The sequence below is a fragment of the Pleurodeles waltl genome, chromosome 1_2 (genome assembly GCF_031143425.1).
Source record: "Pleurodeles waltl isolate 20211129_DDA chromosome 1_2, aPleWal1.hap1.20221129, whole genome shotgun sequence".
Taxonomy (NCBI): Eukaryota; Metazoa; Chordata; class Amphibia; order Caudata; family Salamandridae; genus Pleurodeles; species Pleurodeles waltl.
In genome coordinates this window covers 243,671,971-243,689,464 of record NC_090437.1, presented here as the reverse complement: position 1 = coordinate 243,689,464, position 17,494 = coordinate 243,671,971, and the positions used below count along the sequence as shown (strand labels likewise).

At 42.0% G+C, this 17,494-nt stretch overlaps 1 long non-coding RNA gene across 1 annotated transcript in view; it reads right to left on the bottom strand.

The window, feature by feature from the left end:
- Positions 1–17,494, bottom strand: part of LOC138295470 (uncharacterized) — a 619,554-nt gene that overhangs the window by 134,159 nt on the left and 467,901 nt on the right. Inside the window, exon 3 of the long non-coding RNA XR_011203606.1 lies at positions 2,699–2,804. This is a non-coding gene — a long non-coding RNA (uncharacterized lncRNA). The remainder of the gene's footprint in view (positions 1–2,698; positions 2,805–17,494) is intronic.

Here is a 17,494-nt window from a genome sequence, read left to right as displayed (position 1 = left end):
AGTTAGTGAACTTAGCGTTCATGTTTTTATTTGAGCTTCTGAAGCACCTTCCATAACCTCAATGAGAAAATCATAAGATAAAAATGTTTTCAGAAATGTTTCATCAAATCCCAGCAGAAAGACTGCACTTTTCAAATCTTAAAATCACCTGTGAAGTTGCCAGAATTCCTAAGATGAGTAGAAACACCACTAACAAATAATTTATGATCTGCTAAAATCTGTTAACATCCTCTATGTGTTCTCCTATTTGTGACTGTCTAAACCTGGCATTCAGTACAATGCATTTCAATGAGGTCCATGGCACCGAGTACGGTACTGGCTGCCACAACCTATTGTTCATGTTTCGACCAGTCAATAAGTATTGACTAGTTCCCATTAAAGTGGCCAAACAAATTGTATCTGGGGACAAATAGTCCAGATGTACCCAATAATTTAAGACCTTCATGCCCAATCTGAGCCTCACTTTAAATGCTAATCTCTTCAAAATGGCTAAATGGGTTTACACCATAATCACAGAAAGCAAGCTTTCTGAGATAATTTCAATTTTTTTTCTAAATGTGATGTAATTCTGTTGAGTTGTTTTATCTGTATTGGAGAGTGTAATATCGAAGTTGTATTTGAATGTTCAAGAATGCAGTCCTTAGGTATTGTTACATATGCTATGTTTTGATTTGCTTAGAATATGGATCATGCCGAGCACTGGTTGTGTTCTGGAATCTGGGGGTAAGCTTCAGCTGCATGTACACTTCAGATTCTGGCTAGTGATCAAAGCAGTTGTGGGTCCTTTCCTTAAAGAACGTACACACTTATTTAGCTTTGTTTGGATGCTTTTTTCTGGTATTCCTGCACTTATTATGACTGGTTCCTTCATACTACATGATTTGGTACCAGAAGTTGGGTACTAGCCGATTTTAGTTTTTCCAGCTTTCTCACTAAAGACCAATCGATAAACTGTTTGGGCATTCTCTATTCTGCACCAGCCTGTTCAAAGGCAAGACAGAACCTCTACATTTCAAATTGTGTTTGGAGGTTTTACTTGGATTTCCTCTTTGCAGTTAATCTTCTGACTGTGAGTTTCCAACGTGCATGTCAGCATGTGATGCTTGTCTGTTGATGGTCTGAGGAGGGCTGTTTAAATGATGTGCAGTTCAGCGCATCTAACTTCACATGGAAGAGACTTCTGCACACTTCATTTGTTCCCGCATTGTGCTCAACACACAGTCTGGAGCATGTCCCTGCATCGAGTTCAATACACAGTCCAGCATGTGTGGATCTTCAACGAGGTCTTGGAAGAAGGAATCTTCCAAGAATCTGTATGTCAATGGGCGTGGGGTGGTAGTAGGTCCTAAAGGGGTGTGGTGTGCTGATTCCTGCATCTAGAACACTCAGGCTCAGCTTTGGGTGCAGCTCGGAGTATTGAGTGGCTTTAGCTGACAAAAAGCTCCATGTACTTCATCATCTTTTACACTGTATCATGTGGCATGTAAATTCTGTATCGCTGGGGGGGCATTTCAATTTAGGATACTGGATTATTTTTCCTTTAACTCTGACTGACAGTTTTTTGTGGCTTTTCTACATATACATTTCTTGCATTTGTAGCACACATCACACTTCGTTGATGTGATAGTCGGTTTCATATACTTCTGGCTATTCTGTGGTAAGATTTCTGATCTTAACTGAAATTTTATTTAATTTTTGTTCTTAATATTCTTAAACTATTTTAGTGCTTTCAATTGTATATTTATCATAAAGCCTTGTGTAGCATGTCAACATGCCAGAGGGTCATCCAACCACCATTCTTTTTACAGAAAGAAGATAAACCAGACACAAAATGGAGTTAATTGTTGCGTATTTTTGAGAATTACTTGACTGCAATTGTTGCCAATAGATTTGCGACAGTCATAAAACTGGGTCTTTTATTTTATTATTTGGATGTAGCTTGACAGCAAGTTTTAGAGAACTTGCCTCCTGCACTATCAACTGCTGATACTTCATGAAAAGTGTATTTAGAAAGAATGGAGTGAACGAGAAGGCAGTACACCGAAGAGTCAAGTGCATTGTTGGAAAGGTTGAACCTTTCAAAATGGAAGCAGTCTAGTGATGAAACTGTAGAATAGTATATTGCTTCATTAAGAGTGCTGGCATTGGCATGTGAATTAGGAAATAGTGCAGATGTATATGTACGTGACCAATTTGTATTTATTTTCTTTAAAAAAGAAATACAAGAGCGTCTGTTAACACGTTGGAATCTCAAACTGTTGGAAATAATAAATGTTGCCAAGGTTATAGAGCGTTCCATAATTACCACTCAGGTCATGTCAAATCATGGGTATCAAACCCCTAATAATTGATTTGCAGAGGAGAAGGTAGTTTTTTGCCCTTAACACCAAAAAGTTTAAAGTGAAAAGGGTCAGCAAGTTTGTTTCCTTTGTGGTTCAAAATACCACATAGGAAATAATCCATCTTGTTCTGCTGTAAGCAAAAGGTGTAATAAATGTTGCAAAGTGGGGCATTTTCAGGCAGTGAGAAGGAGTGCATACGCCAGTGGAGGTGGTTCCAGCAAAGCTAAAATAAACAGTATCAGTGGGTTTGGAATGCATGATGACACTACCAATAACTTTCATGTATGCTATTGATGGTAGATATACCTGCAAACACAACTTTCATAAAATATATTAAGGGACTGTCAAGCACTAACCTGTTCGGCCCACAGAGATACAATGCTGACCCAAGTTGCTTGCTCCCAACTCCACCTAGACGTTGTATGGCTCCTGCTTACTGTATGTGATCGGCACGGGAACCTTCTGGGGGAAAGGGGATGGAAGAGAGAGAGAGAGAAACAACGGATATAACCTGGCAGAATCAGGATGGCAAGCGGTGGTCTACGAAGAGCAGATATCTCCTATGATGAATTAAACATTTAGTCAAATTAAACTTTTCATGTAACAACATACTAAAACTACTCTTCACCAATTCCCACAAACTAGGTGTACCAGTTGGGGTCCCCTTTCCCACTTTTGATGGCTCGCTCTTCTCTCTAGAGATCTTCAAGAAACAGCATGGAACCTGCATTCAGATACAATGTTTAGCCTTCTATACTATCTACATCCCACCTTTTCTCCAAGTCAATGTGGCCCTACTGGAAGACCTACCTAAAGTATTCTAGATGTTCAGTGTACGTCTTGCTTTTTGGGTCTTAATGAGACTTTCTAAAACACACTCACACTCATAATCATAGACATCTAACAGGCGATAAAGAACGAAAATCAATTATTCAGTGATTAATCAGAGCAGCATGTTAGTATCGAAGAACACAGCTCAGTGTTTTCACCACACTGAGAGCATAGGTTAATATACTAAAGATCACGTCTGTATGTAATTGATTACATCACTGTTACATTACAGTGGCAGTTGAACATAGAAATTGCAGACCTTTGATTTACGTTTTGAAACTCGTGTGTGCCAAGCACTGAGCATTCTTTATCATAGGTAATGATTGGTATTAAAAAAAATGCTACATAAAACTCAACAACAAACATGTTCATAGTACATCGTTAAAATAACAATTGTTCAACATGCGCTCAAAATTCAGCAGACAGCAAGTACTCAAGCAACCAAGGACACTAATAAAATGTAAATTTGCACTTGTATAGCGCACTACTCACCCGTTAGGGTCTCAAGGCGCTGTACTCATACCGCTATGGAACCCCTCCTGGCTTTTCCCTGTGAGGTGCCCACTCCTGGGCACCCCCAGGGATCCAAGCGCTGTTGGGGCTGTTGTGGAGATTAAGCAAGCTATTGCCCAGAGTTGCAGAGTGGGACCCATGAATTAGATTAGGCACCGAGGCAAGAATTATCTGGTCAAAGGGAATTGAGCCCAACACCTGCCGAAGCGGGACTTGAACCCTGGTCTTGAACCAGATCTCTGCTTCTGGGTCTGCCGCTCTAACCATTGAGCCACACTTCTCCACCATACATGCCCTTCTAGTGCGCGCTGATTGTCTGAACATCTGGTAATCAACCATCAAAGGTAACCAGTAAGAAGCCTTTCAAGTGTTTGCATCACATTACTGTCTTTTATTATGCTGATCTTCTTGATCTCTTCTTTTCTAGGATAGGCATCCACATCACTGGACTGTGGAATAAGCGATCCATAGCATAGAATCCCACTATGCATCTGAAGACCTCTGACAGCAAGCAATCACCTCAAGACTGGTATGGCTTTAAACATCTGCTGCACCTGGCCACACCCAGTCTGAACCAGTATGAGTCATAAGGATGCCCAAGCTCAGGTAACAAGTTGACATGTGCCCCAGATTCCTACATGAGTTTTAAAACAAGCATTGTCTCAAGTAAACATCCCTCCAAAGCAACTACAATCATTGGCCCATGCAAGGGTAGGTGATTTGCTTGGGAGTACACTTTACTAAATGCCAGATGTGGGTTCTGGAGCATATTTGGATTTGCAGGCCTGACAGTGACCATTCTGTAAAGCAATTGTTGATGGTAAAGTGTTTGGTGTCATAACTGATTCTGGAGCACTGGTCACGATCTTGGCAGATTCTTCATTTTACAAACTATGGTCAAAATCTTTTGATCTAATTCAAACTAACATCCATCCCATGGCTTTTGGTGTACAGGATACTAACCTGTTAGGGTTCTTCTGGTCATCCTTGGAACGTATAGGTAGACAAACTGTTACCAAGGTCTTCGTGGCAATTGCTGGAAGGGACATCATGGGATGGAAATATTTGGCCAAGATATGCATTATAATGTGACCAGGACATGATATTCCCATTGTTTTGGGAGATATGCCAGTGTTACCTATAAGTACTGAGGTTGATGTTATGAAGAATATGATCTCTAAGCTCCCAGAGGTATTCAAAAATGCAGTTGGCACAGTTCATGGGTTTCAACATGGAATTACATTAAAGAAAGATGCTGTACCTGGAGTTCATAAAGTTAGGCCAGTGCCCATAAGTGTCAGGCAAGATTTTAAAAATTGCTAGACTAATTGTATAATTCCCTGGAATGGGTTTCTCTCATATTCTTCATTAAGAAGACGACAGAGGATCTGAGGTTATGCATTGATTTGAGATCTGTTAATAAAAACACTGTGGTGGACTGTCATTTGCTTTCCCATGTACAGGAGATGATCACGAATGTCGATGGTTCAAAATACTTCTCCACTGTTGATCTACATTTAGTGTATCACCAAATTCCACTGAATGATGAATCTCAATCACTCACAACATTTGTAACATTGTTTGGTGCCTTCACATTTTTACGCATACCATTCGATCTTGCATACACAAAAAGCGTTTTTCAAAAAATTATGGACACTTTATTCGAAAATATGCCACATGTACAAGCCTTTCAGGATCAAATATTGATCTTCACTGACACCAAAGAAGAGCAACTCCTTGTTTTGGAGGAAGTGTTTAAGGTGTTACAAACAAGAGGCATGACAGTTAAACCTGGTAAATGCAGGTTGTTGGTCCAAGTTGTGAAATATTTGGGTCACACCATTTCAGAACATGGCATAAAACCAAAAATGTATAACGTGGAGGCTATTAAGAGTTCACCTATATTGTTAGATAAGGATACTCTATGTTCTTTTTATGGACTGTGTGAGTACTAAACCCAGTTTGTGCTCAGTTAAGCTTTAAAGGTGCAGCCTTTACAATTTCTACTCAAGAGAGGTAATACATTTGATTGAAGTGAACAAACACAAAAAAATCTTGGAGAATGTAAAAGAAAAAAGTTATTAATGCTCCTGCCCTTAAGCCATTTGTTCCCTCGGGTAAATAGTTAATCACTGTTGATACCACTCTACAAAGTCTAGGAGCAGTGTTTGGGGAATAGGTCTAAAGATAGGAGAATACTGTTGCATGTGCATGTAGGAAACTCACCAATGCTGGAAGTAATGATAGCACCATACAGCGGGAAGCTCTAGCACGTGTTTGGGTGGTGCAAAAATGTAGGGCTTAAATATGGGATAACAGCTTCAATGTATGCACTGTTCATAAACCTTTGGTTTACTTCTTAAGCAGGAATGTTGTAGGTAAGGCATCTGCTTGTTCAGTTTGTTTGTTGGCAAAACTTCAAGAGTATGACTTAATGGTTAAATACATCCAAGGAGGTAAAAATGGATGTGCAGACTGTTTATCCCACATGCCGTTACCTGTTGTAGATGATTTTGCTACAGATCATGACACTGAGGCCCATATTTATACTTTTTTAGCGCCGCATTTGTGTCATTTTTTTAAGCTAAAGCGGCGCAAACTTGCAAAATTCAATTGTATTTTGTACGTTTGCGCCGTTTTTGCATCAAAAAGTGGCGCAAAAAAAACATAAATATGGGCCTCAATGTGTGGTGGCTGTGCTTGATGCTTTAACTGCATGTGAGGGAAGTATAACAGAAACAAAACTCTACAAAAAGTGTTATTACATTAGGACAGGGTGGCCTTCATTTTTTGTGAAGTTGCCATGGAACTATGTTGTGAGAATAATTTGTGCCTTAGGAATGGGCTGTTTGTTACTTCTAGGAGTTGAGAGACAAAATCATCAAAATTGCTCTTGAAGGTCACATGGGTATTTTAATTATGTGCAAAAGGATAAGACAACAATTTCGGTGGCCAGGGTTAGATTAACAAACATATATGTTTATTGATAAGTGCCCAGAATGCGTGGTCTCAAATAAACATTGAAAAACTACTTCTAAACCTTTTTATCCTGTGCCATTTCCTTACAAGGCTTGAGGCAAATTGGCTTTTGATTTTTCAAGGCCATTTAATATGTTAGCTAGGGATAAAATATATTTTTTGGTTGTCATTGATTATTTTTCCCAATGGCTGTAATACTCTTAGGTTAAAAATGCCACATCTGAGACAGTGATTCCATTTCTATGGAGTTCATCAGAGAAGTGAGTGAAAAAGTTACTTGAATGCAAGAAAGGCAGAAGATCAACTACAATCACAGTAAAAATGTTAAAAAATTGTAAATCATTGAGTTTTGATTAAAAAACCTTTCAAAGTGAATAAAGGAGAGTCTGAGGGCCTGATTTAGGTATTGGTGGAGGGAATACTTATCTGTCTTATTACAATCTCCAGAGGAGATAAAGGGATCGTAATACGACAGAAGGGAAATCCGTCAAATTTGTGACAGTAATTCCCTCCACCAAGACCTAAATCAAGCCCTAATTTTACTAAACCCACAAAAATGATTAGAACTACAAAAGCTTTTGTTCTGTTAGAAGGAAAGGGATGATGGAACAGAGATCATGGGGTTCCTATTTCTGACTTGCATACAAAGACATTTTTGCGTACATGCTTTAAACTTTAAATCAGAACCAGAAGAGACTATGGTGTCATCTGATGTTGCCGATGGTAACGAGAGTTCACTGGGAAAGCAATTTGTCACTGATAATACCATTTTTGATACAATGGCTGCAAATGATATCACAGAAAGGGCCTTATTTATACTTTTTGGTGCAAAACTGCACTAACGCAGTTTTGCACCAAAAGGTTTTGCACCTGCTTGCACCATTTTTTAGCACCAGCTGGGCACCATATTTATGGAATGGTGCAAGCCGGTGCAAAGGGTAGGCTAGCTTAAAAAAAATGATGTTAGGCAGGTTTGAGTCAAAATAAAAGACTCTAACCAGATTAGCATCATGTTTTGATGCGAAGGGGCATATTTATACTCTGTTTGCACTGAATTAGCATATTTTTTTATTACTCTAATTCAGTGCAAAACAAACTCCATATTTATACTTTGGTGCTAGAGCCGTCTAGCACCAAATTTATGGAGTTAAAGTCATTTTTTGGAAATGGAAACCTACCTTGCCTTAATGAGATGCAAAGTAGGCGTTCCCATGCAAAAAATGACTCTATGGCCTTAACGCCATATTTATACTCCCATGCAAAAATGGTGCAAGGGAGGGAGGAGAGGTCAAAAAATGGGGCAAAACTTGCTTTGGCACATTTTTTAAAGCCTGTGTTCGGGCAGGCATTAGGGGACCTGTGGGCCTATTTCCATGGTGGAACACCATGGAATAGGCCCACAGGTGCCCTCCCCAGGCCCCAGACGCACCCCCACCTACACCAGAGGGACTGCGGAGGATGGGGAACCCCATCCCAGGTAAGTACAGGTAAGATTGCATTTTATTTTTTAAAGTGCCATGGGGGCCCTGAAATGGGCCCCCATACATGGCACAGGGTGCAATGGCCATGCCCAGGGGACCCCTGTCCTCTGTGCTGGCCATTGGGGTGGTGGGCATGACTCCTGCCTTTTCTAAGGCAAGAGTCATGTGGCATGGTAGGTTTAGCACCATAAAATGACGCTATTCTGGTTAGAGTCATTTTTTTTAACCTAACCTGCCTAAAGTCACTTTTTGGAGCTAAACCCTCTTCTTCTATACTGCCAGCCCCACCCGACTAAAGTAATTTTTTTTTACTCTAGCCTACCCTTTGCACCGGCTTGCACCATTCCATAAATATGATGCCCGGCTGGTGCACAGAAATGGTGCAAGCCGGTGCTAAACTTTTTAGTGCAAAACTGAGTTAGTACAGTTTTGCACCAAAAAGTATAAATAAGGGCCAATTTTTGCACGTTTGCGCCACTTATGCGTCAAAGAATTACGTTAATGCGGTGGAAAAAAAGTATAAATCAGGGCCTTGGTGCTAGACGGGAATTAAATATGGAATTAGATTTGCACCGAATGCGTTAATGATATGCAAGGTAGGCGTTCCCGTCCCAAAAATGACTTAAACAGCCGTGTGTCGTATTTATCCTTTCGGGCAAAAATGACGCACGGCCGGGAGGCGGAGCCGGAAAATGACGCACAGCCCGATTTGCATCAAAATTAAACGCCTGGGTCAGGGGCGGCATTCAAATGGGGCAAACACACCTGTATTTAATCAGAACACACAGAAGCAACAGCAGAGCAGCAAAAGGAAGACATGGAGGTGATTCTTATCCAGCGTGCACGCAGACGCAGAGCCCAGCAGCTACAACAGCAGCTACCACAACACCAGCAAGGGCCCCAAAGGCAGCGCAGAAGGCAGGAGAGGATATTCCGGCCCCAGAACAACCCTTCATGGCCTCAGGGAACACAACATCATCCAGAGGTACAGGTTGAACTGGCAAGCCATTCAGCAGCTGCTGCGCAACATTGAACCACAGTTGGCACCCACTTTGCTGACACCCCGCACCATCCCAACAGAAACCAAGCTGCTTGCTGTACTTCACATGCTGGCAAGTGGCTCTTTTCAAACAACTGGTGCCCTGGTTGCCGGAATATCACAACCATCATTCTCTGCCTTTTTGCCCAAAGTACTGGATGCCATCATTGGACTTACACCACGCCACATCTGCTTCCCTAACACACTGCAGAAGCAGCAGGAAACAAAACAGGGGTTTTACCTCATTAGTGGCTTCCCACACGTCCTTGGTGCAATCGACTGCACACATGTACGCCTTGTGCCACCTGCTGCAACTGAACACCTCTACCGCAACAGGAAGCACATACACTCTAACAATGTGCAGGCCATTGTCGATCACCAAGGATTGATCACCAACATCGTGGCTAAATATCCTGGGAGTGTCCATGACTCATTCATCTTCCGTCACTGCACTATCAATGAACACTTCCAGGATGGACGGTATGGCAATGGACTACTTGTTGGTAAGTACAAAACCTTACTTATATACACACTGCACAGCAACCCTCTAGGACACACAACACATACACCACAACAGCAACATGTGAACAGGAACACACTGAGGTTGTGACATTGCTAGCCATGTTTCTTAGGTCACCATTGAACCTGTCACACATCGGAAATTAGTGTACAGTCTAATGTTAAGACGTCAAAGATCACAACGCGTGGAGTGGGTTGCCTAAATGTCACCTTGCAAATTGTAAGTGTCCCAATGATGTTTACATTAATCCATTGCATAAGTCTAAAGGTATGGGATGTCCAGGGTACATTGATATGAACGTGTTAACAACACTGTCAAAATGAATCTGTGTATGGAACTATCATTTTACCCCCAGTGAAGACACACGGACACCTGTATCACAAGTCACAATGCTAGGGAGGGCACACCGTACTGCAAATCCCAAAACATACTGCTGACAAACGGTCAGCAGCAAAACACTCGTTCAGCCAAGGAAACAACACAATGCAGATGGTACATCCTACAAGCCTAGGATGCGACATAATAACACAAAAGAGTCACAGGCAACACAAGACAACTACTGCCATGAAAGGTGATTTCAATGGGGCTAGCTACATCAACATGATCCCATTCATTTTCTCTTGTAGCTGATCAGGGGTATGGCATCCAGCCATGGATAATTACACCTATTGGCAACCCGAGTACTGCAGCAGAGCGTGCCTACAATGACGCACATAAGAGCACACGCACCATAGTCGAGAGGACCTTCGCCATCCTCAAGTCAAGGTTCCGGTGCCTCGACATCACTGGTGGTAGCCTCCTATATTCCCCGGAGATGGTCTGTAAGATCATCCTAACATGTGCTAATCTGCACAACATTTGCATCAAAAGGAACATTCCCCTCCTGGAACCAGAGCCACACATCCCTGAAGTGGAGGAAGAGGAGGATGCTGGCCTGCAACATGAGGGGGAACTACAGAACACCGCCGCTGGTATATGCAGGCGGCAACATATTGTGAATTTTTTTTTTAAATATAATTACCATCACCACTTTAATGAACTAATTTAAATAAACACCTACAATAATCACCATATCATGGTCTGGCTAATCATTTTTGCACACCTTCATCTCTAACTATCAGAATAAGAGTGTTGCCTCATGGAGCATTGCTGATATACCGATTAGGACACTGAAAATCCCAGAGCTAATGTGATGCGTAACACACAATGGTCACATACACACACACTGTAAATTACATATATCATGTACATTTCTCCTTTGAAGGCCAATAGCAGAGGACCACACCTATTTCACACATACATGTTGATATCAAGGTCCAACGCAGCATATGGCACACAACTAAGACACCATCACTCAAAAAGTGGAAAACAAGCCTCATACATGAGGCAGTTGATGCACTTTTGCATCAGTAACAGGAATGTCTGACCAGACCCTTGACAGCAGTAAGTCCAACTGCATCCAATATTTTCAAGGACTATCTGTGACCAGAGTTCCATAGAAGCAGTACATAGACAGCACAAGTGCCACACATATGAGCAGCATTGCGCACATGACATTCCATGTACATGTCAGCCCATTTCCTAACTCCTGACACACCCATGCACCTGGTCACAACCCACCTGTCTGAAGAGGTCCCTGGAATAGTAATATGTGTACCCTGATATTCCCTCCTCTACAAACACACCCTGTCAATAGCAATCCAGTGTGCTACTCCCTTTCCTATGGTATGCCATTGTCATAGAACATCTGACTGCATGGACGTCAGGTCAATTAATACACTGGCTTCTAGTTTCCAAGCCCTGTTAGCACCTGTAGATTGCTTCCTGTGTGAAAATGTCTGTTGGCCATTAGAATGCAAATCTCACCTACAGGACTTGTGAGAAACAGATGCAGCCCACACCTGTGATCACCTCCATGCACCCCACCCATTACAACAAGAACTGCAACTGCTGATGTCTGGAACAGCATAGGAGTTGCCATTTTGTCAAATACACCATTAAGCATTGATACTAATTAAGCCGTGTAACACAGCCCTTGGGTTCATTTGTCACCTTCAAAAACACAGGACATACACAGTTAGACATGTCAACTGTCTAGTTCATCCTCCAAACAGTCTTAGTCAGACCACTGATTATATAACTTGTCAAATTGCTGTATCCTAATTCACCCTGCATTCTGTCAGCCTGACTGGCATCTGTTTGTGCGTCACACTAAAGTATCCCTGTGTCTACATATGTACCACACTTGCGTTAGCAAACCTCTCATTCATCAGGGGGTATATGGGCATGTGCTTCTTCAATGCATACCCAAATACATTGTATAGTATCATCTGCCTTTTAACTGTACCATATGAGTTAAATCCTCTGTGAAAACCAAAATTCATGGCCCATCCCTTGTCTGGGTCTCATTTAAGCATGAATGACAAAGTGTGACAGAGTCCCAGGGCCGTATGCAGGGATTGGGCACGAGGCCTTCAGCAGAACCAGCAACCTCTGAAAATGGCCATGAAAAATCCACACATGTCAGGACCCTGACAGTTCACACACAAAATTACATTGCTCACAACATATTGATGGGCCGTATGTGGGGAATAGCTGCCAGAATAATCAGCACAGAGGCTATGATGTTCCCAGATGCAGTGGGAATTGCAGAGGCTAACCTGTGTACAAATGTTGTAATGACACCTGCCGGAACATGACACCTGAGACATTATCTCACTCAGCACACCAAGGTTGCCCTGTTGACTGTCTCATTACACGTCTTTAGTGACAGGGTGGGACCATCCCCATGTAGGTTCTCATGTTCACATCCACTTTACTCACATTGATCAACAAAGGATACTCAGTAGATACAGGAATACCTGCCACTGACTCATGATGAGTCCTGTGACAAATTACACCCCCAAAAATATACAGGATCATCATTGGACCACACACATGAACAAGACACCTATGTGCAATTGATCACTGGAAATATGTGGACACGTGCTGCCTCGTCTGCTGGTCCACCACAGCCACTTGAGAGTTGTGGCTCACTTCTATGACCTCAACTGTGGTGTCATCATCATTTGTGATTCACCTTTGTCTGTCTGGGCAAACAACATGGTACCCACTTCCTCAATGCATGTGTATGACTCACTGTGGGATTCACCAACTAGTGCCTCGGAAGCTGTTACCAAAACTCTAGGACATAGGATGTTGAAAATGTGGACCATTGACATGAACAAGCGTCTGCCATCTATCTGGTGCATGCTTTGTCATATGTGGTGTCTACGTTACTCTAAATCTTGGAAGTCCACATTACGGATGTTGCTACATGTATGACTAACACATGTCCTCTCTCATTTCCACAATGACTTGCATCTAAGGTTTGGACACATGGATGTCACATTCATACAAGCATATGTGCAATAATGCATCATGTGATACACACACACTTGGTCAACAAATACATTAGTTGCCACAGCACACACATTGAGCCAAAGGCATTTAGGTATTGTACATATGTGTGTCACATTGCTATCCTCTCCTTATGCCAAACATGCCCAATTTGTGCAATACACATATGTAGGCCACACATATGGCCATCTAGTGCGTCAGCCAACCGTAAAAATACTGTGAAGGAAGTAGCGGATCATGGTCCGCTGCAGTATGATGTCATACATGTGAACATACACCATCAACACCATAGTGGGTGCCATCAGCCTATCTCTGATGTGTCCCAAATGTAACATAACATAAAAACAGAAAAAAGCCCAAAACCAGTTCATGCACTGAAATTTTTACGTTGCTAGCGTTATGTGTCATTTTTTGTACACCAATACTGTATTTGCGTCATTTTTTTGATTTGACGCACAGAAGTGAACATTAGGCTGCATCCAGATAATTGTGCAGGCCATGTACTATTATGTGGATGCGGGCAAATTTTCACTCCAGTGCGTAAAAAAATATGACGCACAACCTGTATGCGTGAAAACATTATTACGCATAACGCTAAAAAGGGCGGACATTTTAGACAGGAAGTGATGTAATAGGATATCCTGTTTAGAGATCATGTACAGTGGGTGTACTTTCACTTTCACTTTGCAGTCTATGATTCTTCTAGACTGTGTGGCTGTGTAGAGAGTGGTGTCCTTAGATTTTGTGCTTTTGTGTCCTGTGTGCTGTCTCTATTGTCAATTTGTGAAATAAATATTGTTGGTGTATACTGTCCTACTGTGTTTTGTGTACATTTGTCCATTTATCTAGTGTTTTTTTTGTTTGTGGGAGTCTGTTGTGGGTAGTGGTAGTTTGGGGATAGTTGGGCTCTTTTAGTGGTCAAGTTTACTTTTCTTCTGAATTTGTACCCCTACTTTCCCCCTTTTCTCCTTTCTATTTCTTTAACCCCTATTCCCTTTCACATTTCTACAATGTCTGGTAGGCCACGTCTTGGCAGGATGGGTGAAGAGGAGTTGGGGGGCTTCATATGGCTTGTGTGCCATTTTTTGCCACTGATGATCGAGGCAGGGGGCAGGGTGATACAGGGGTATCCAACAGAGGTGCGCAGAATCTGGTGGGGAAAGGTGCTGCATCACCTGCAGCGTGTGTATGCCAGCCAGAGGAGTGACCACCAGCTGAAGCACCAGTGGGCTGACCTCATCACCAGGGAGCAGGATCTCTTGGACCACCTGGGAATCGTGATTGGTGGCCCTGTTGGTGAGTACTAATCATGTAAATGTGCACGATTAAATGCTCTGTAGTGACACTAGATGATTTGTACTATGTCTGCCAGCTAAGTTGCTGACTGTGTGTAATGCTGGGGAAACATACTGGGATAATTGATGCACTATGGGAAGGATCACAATTGCTAGCTGTCAGGTAGCACGTGCTCAGCAAACTTACAGGATACTTTTCCGTGAAGTAAAATGGTGCTGCCTTTGTGTCAGACAACCAAACAAAATAGGAGCCAATCATGTCTATATAGGGCACTTTTGCCAGAGAAGTAAAGATGTACCAACATATTGGCTAACTTTGTTGACGCAATAGCTAGACTGACTTTAGAATCACTACATGATGCAGAAAATGAGTGCTGGCTTCATGTCAATTGATTATAAGTGGCTCAGACATATGTCTCATGTAAGTCTGCTGAGTGTGGAAGGAAAGCGTTCACGGAAGTACTATGAATGTTAGGGATTATTGTGGTCCTTTATCTTTTTGGATACATGTCAGATCTGGATTTGGAAACATCGTGAAAAGGTGTAAGGTGCCCTCAGCTAACATCTTAGAATGTTTGTTGGAGTAATGACGGGGCATGTTTGCCACAAAATGATAGTTAGGGCCAAAGCATGTGTGCAGATATGTGTGTAACTGTCACAGGAGACCCATGCTATATACAAGTTGGCTGAGATATATCAGATGCAGTATCATCATATCTGAATGGCTGCCATTTCCTTATTCAGCCTACACATTGTATATGTTTATGAAATTGTTGGTCTGTGCACAGATTTTGAGCACATTTCTTCCTTCCATGCCTTACAGGTGGACCGGCACCCTACACTGTGGGAGAGGTGGCTACATTTGAGGACCCCGACAACTCCAGTAAGTGTTGATATGTCTGTTATGTGTTGTGTTTGCTGGTTATGGACTCCTGTGTGTTGAACACATAGCAAGGTGTGATGCGTTGGGCAATCATTTGTCTTGTTCCATGAGTGGGATTTCAGTTTCTCAAATGTTTTGAGTTGGCCAATGCGTATCCTATGGTATTATCTAGGGATTGTAGGCCATTCCTGTAGGCAGCACAGTGAGTACTGGTGTGAGTCATGTGGATGACACTTGTATCAACAAGAGTCGCACTGGAAGTCAGCTTAGATTTACTCAGCCTGTCAGACCCACATTCTCCAAGATTGGTACAGCAAATTGCTTTCCAATAGACTTCTGCTTCCCTATTTACCAAGGTACTTATTAAACTGTAGGTAGAACCTACTAGCAGCATGTACTTCCACATGTAGTGCTACAAGTATGTGGAACTTGAGTGCAATGGCCTAGGTGTGCATGCTAATCATGATCATGGGTGTTCTTGCAACTCTTTGTCTGATGTAAGTCACGCCTTACTGGAAGTATATGTTGTGTACCAAGCTCTACATTTCCTGACATATGTGGCCCTATGATTGGTCTAGTGTTTGCAGACTCCTAATTGTTGATAGACCTTACCTGTGGTGAGTGTGTAGAGCCAAACACGTGTGGAGTTTTCTATACACTCCTCGGTGTCCATGTTGTTTGAGATTGATAGTTGTTTATCCACCCCCCCACCCTCAAACACAGGCATGGGTTTGTGAATGGGGTACCTAGGACTGATGCTACCAGTATGTTACACATATATGGGAAAAAGTGACTGTTTGGTTGGAACCTAGTATATACACTCAGGTTTGGCACATGGGTACTATACTGGCAAGTCCTATTACAACTTGCAGACCATGTGGTGTCAGTTTTGCGTTCCGTACACTAACATTTGTAGCCCAGGTCTTGGCGGAGGATATGCAGCATGATTGTTAGCTGATAACTGGCAGAACTCAGATGGCAAGTCAAAGCCAGTTCTTACCCATCTTGTAGGTTATGGATGTGCTATGTGTGATGTGACCTATGTAGGCTGGCCTGCCATGTACTTCCTCAGGGACATTCAATGATCTGTGTTTCACATAAGCTTTATTCGGCCAACAGACCATCAAAGCAATACAATACAATACAATATAATATAATAATATAAACCATAATGTCATAGAAAAATTTAAAAAAAGAATGATCCATGTTTGCCCGTCTTAAAACAATTTCAACTCATTGTAAATAAAAAGTGCGTATGCGCCATGCTGTTGCTAAAAACTTACTTACTGCGTAAATTGTCACATTTGAATTGTGGCTTTTTAAGATCCGCAAAGCTAAAAAACATTTCCTTAAATTCAATTCCCTACAGATTTTATGTATCCATTTAAACCTTGGGATTGAATAGGCGGGACAAAAAAACATAAAATGTTCTACTGTTTCGGAAGGAATGCCACATACAGGACAGGTATCAGAGCTTGACTTAGGTCCCCATCTGCTCGTTAAGGCCTTCAGGGGTAATGTTCCAAATCGAAATCTGGCATACAAACTTTTGCCTAACAAATCAGGTATTGTATCTAAGTATGGTTCAAACTCAGGGTACCATTTAAAATCAATAAACGAGTTAGTTAAATGACCATTCGATTTCTGAGAAATGTAATTATTACATATGTGGGACCAGTAAGCTCTCTTCAATACTTTTACATGGGGCTTCACAAGTTGCTGGGGATTCTCCCAGAAGTTCCTCAGTCCTAGCATGCAAAACCAACTAGATACGTGTTTGATCCATGGTATGGACATGGAGTTAGAGGTTTTTAACAATTCTAATAGGGAAGACTTATATATAGCCAGTTCAGGAACTACCCAAAGCCTCACCCAATATAGTAGGGGCCGTAAGATAATCAAATCGGCTATACGTTTAAGCCCTAGATCTAAAAAAAGGGGGGTTAATGGGGTGCTAGTGGGACAAGCACATAGAGCCCGTGCAAAGCTATTCTCAATTTTAGTTATCCTACTGCTATCTGTCATGCCCCAAATCTCTGCACCATAAACAGCAGCACCCTGTGCCTTGGCCACATAGATCTTTACTGCTGGAGACACAACTTTAGCGATCGTATTCCTGTAAAGGCGTAATATGGATGCTGCCCGATGTTGCAAAAGCCCGCCACTCTTACCGACTTGTTCGTCCCAGAGGAGTGAGTCTGTAAGCCTCACA